Genomic DNA, 3,285 nt, shown 5'->3' with positions numbered 1-3,285 from the left:
TACCTCTAAGATACCTGATAATCTATTTCATAGCTACCCAATGTTCTTTGCTAGGATTAGGGAGGAATCGACTAACAACTTCAATAGCATGAGCGAGATCAGATCTTGTGCACACCATGACATACATTAAGCTCCCCACAACTGATGCATAAGAGACATTTTGCATCTCTTCCTTCTCTTTCTCACTTGTACGGCTCTACTTTCAACTGAGCTTTAAATGAACTGCAAGTGGAGAACTAATTGGTTTTGCCTTGCCCATGTTGAACCTATCTGACACCTTCTTGATATAACTCTATTAACATAGCCACAACTTGACATTCTTTCTATCACGATAAATCTTCATACCAAGAATCTGTTTTGTGGATCCCAAGTCTTTCATAACAAAGGACTTACTTGTAATGCCCCAAACCAGGGTGGTTTAGAGAATTACTACTTGTCATTTATAAACATATTTCCCAACACAACTAAAATAAATCTCCAAAAAAAAGCTTTATTAGCAAAACTCAATCTCATGTCTTCTAAATAAACACCTTGAAAACTCCACAAAGTCATTACCGCAACAGAACAAAAATAAACTAAGGAGTCTACAATCTCCCAGTAGTCATAACAAACCAAACTGATAACTTCACAAGTCTTACTAAATCCAAGATAAAATTAAATCTAAGAGACATTAAATCTAAAGGACATCAAAATTCCTTCTTTTAACATCCCTTCCTCAGCTTAATCATACTCACCAATCTAATCCCGGTCCTCAGTTAGATTCTCCACATCATCTAAAAATATTATAAAGATAGGGGGTGAGTTATCAACAATTCAGTAAGCAGAGGACATATGCTAGTGTGTAAACATGAGCATTTACAAAGTACAGTATGCAAAACAAAATATTTTACAGAGTTATCATACAGAACCGAACATGTTTTCCAAAAGTAACAGAGCGATAATTTTAAGACAAGTAAAAGCCGTAATACTTTGGCATAACATAAACTGAGTATCATCATCACATTAAAACAGAGCATCACACAGAGCAGAGACCATGTTTCACCCCCGTAGTAGGATTGTGCTAACCCCGGTGGCCAAACCAGGCAGAGACAGAGGTAGAATCTTTCCTTTATTCTTCTCGGAGCCCCAAGTGTGCACACAGGAAAGACCACAATAAAACCAATTTGTTTCCAAAGTGGGTGCACTCGGAGACAGAGAAGTTGGTACCGACCCAAACAGAGCAAAGCATAACAGAGTAGAGCAGAGCAAAGCAGAGACAGAGTCAGATACAAAAACCAGTACACCATGCCAAAGGTTTTCAGATGTTATATCAAAATAATACAGAGTACCAAAACAGAATCAAATAGTTTACACACACACTGAAAACAAAAGCCAGAACATCTTTTTAAATAAATGCAAAATTTTTCAGATTCTCAATATCGCTTTTTTTTTAGATTTCAGAAACCACATGACAGAATTTTGCTCATGTCTACACAATGCATGTCAAAACATATTTTTCATTTTTCACACAGATTTCATGAATAATGCAAATAAGCGACTGAGGTTGATCTTTGTTTTCCCAAGTTCCCATTACATCACAAAATATGCAAGTTTTCATAAAGTCAACCTCAGTCTTATTAACTTGTATAAAACTTAGCATAGGAACCCCGCTTACCTGACTCATGCAGTGTATTATCTATGTCTTGAATTTGACCTCTAAAAATCTTGTCACCTATTGATAGAAAATAAATATACACCGAGTGTTAAAAGACAATTGACACAACTTCAATCTAAATAATTAAAACCCATAATCCCAAACCATATTATAGCAAAAACAACTCACTAAGACGACCATATAGTAATCTGAACAGCCGGCACTTCAACCCAAAATACCATATACTAATTTTGATATTGTCCTATACGCCCACCAAAACCAATGTCAACTCAAATAATCAATAATTCACACTCATTTCAGCAGCTCATAACCCCAAGCAACCACCAACAATTTAACCAAAACAACATTACACAATTTCAAAACTCCTCCCACACCACCTCGTCAAAACCCAAAAGCCACCCTTTATAATTTTTCTTCAACAACAAAACACCATCAGATTACAAAGTCCCCAAATTTGATTATAAACAATAGAAATTTTCCAATGATCATAACATCAAAAGTCACGAATTCACACCATAAAAAAGGAATGTAAAACAGCATTCGGTTTCCTTACCCATTTGACAGAGCTCGGCGTCAACACTATGGCAAGGAGTTTAACCACTTCACAGACGGGAGAGAACAAAAGAGAAGCGAGAGTGGGTGAGCGTCTAAAAGCCAAACCACCAGTAGGGAGAAAACGCAGCAACACCACCTGGAAAAAACCCCACACGGCAGCGCATTGAAACAGAGGATAAAATGAAGAAAAACAAATAAAAGGAAAGGCATCGACTTGAGAGGAAAGGGAGATACCTGAAGAAGACGACACTGCGCAAGAAGGAGAGAAGAGACAAGTTTGAAGAGAGAAACACTAAACTGCAGTGATGGAGGAACGTGAGAGAGAGACGTTGACTTTGAAAGACAACCGAAAGTGAGGGAAAAGAAAATGGAGAAAAGTTAGGACATGGAATTTGGACTCACGAAAACATACCAAACGAAAGGGAAAGATGAAATTGGGAAGTGAGTGAGGGTTACGTGTGAGAGAGACGTTTGAACGAGGGAAACCCAGAAAAGAAAAGAAACCGAAAGAGAAAGAGGGGGAGAAGGAATCGGTAAGCTGAGGAAGAAGGGGAACTTACCCCAAAACGGCGCCGTTTCGCACTCCTCCAAGGAAAGGGCTGGGCCCTTGCGCACGATTCGGGCCTCAAAAACCTTGGGCCTTAGATTACTCAACTCTTTTTTCAATTTGTCAGTTTGTTTTATCACGACCAACTATCAACATGTCATCCATATATAGTGGAAGAATAAGAAAGTAACTATCATAGAACTTTCTAATAAACACACAATGATCAAAAGTAGTTTTATCATACCCATGCTCAACCATAAAAGAATTAAATTTCTTATCCCATTGTCTAGGTGTCTGCTTGAGTCCATATAAACTCTTCTTTAGTCAACGCACAAGATGCTCTTTGCCCTTTACTATGAAACTCTATGGTTGCTCCATATATATCTCCACCACCTAGTCACCACAGAGGAAAGTAGTCCTCGCATCAAGTTGTTCACTTCTAAATTCATATTAGCACCCAAATACAAGATAACTCTAATAGAAGACATTTTTACCAAGGGTGAAAAAATCTCTTCAAAATCTTTGCTGG

At 37.8% G+C, this 3,285-nt stretch overlaps 1 long non-coding RNA gene across 1 annotated transcript; it reads right to left on the bottom strand.

The window, feature by feature from the left end:
* Positions 1–1,554: 1,554 nt before the first annotated feature.
* On the bottom strand, positions 1,555–2,500 carry LOC121247869. Its single transcript, XR_005937300.1, has 3 exons — positions 2,444–2,500; positions 2,208–2,345; positions 1,555–1,711 (listed from the first exon to the last, which is right to left on the bottom strand). It is a non-coding gene; the product is annotated as an uncharacterized LOC121247869 (long non-coding RNA).
* Between the last annotated feature and the right edge of the window lie 785 nt (positions 2,501–3,285).

Source organism: Juglans microcarpa x Juglans regia, chromosome 1S (assembly GCF_004785595.1).
Source record: "Juglans microcarpa x Juglans regia isolate MS1-56 chromosome 1S, Jm3101_v1.0, whole genome shotgun sequence".
In the NCBI taxonomy this organism is placed as follows: Eukaryota; Viridiplantae; Streptophyta; class Magnoliopsida; order Fagales; family Juglandaceae; genus Juglans; species Juglans microcarpa x Juglans regia.
Note: the sequence above shows the minus strand (reverse complement) of the source record. Positions and strands in the feature narration are given on the sequence as shown.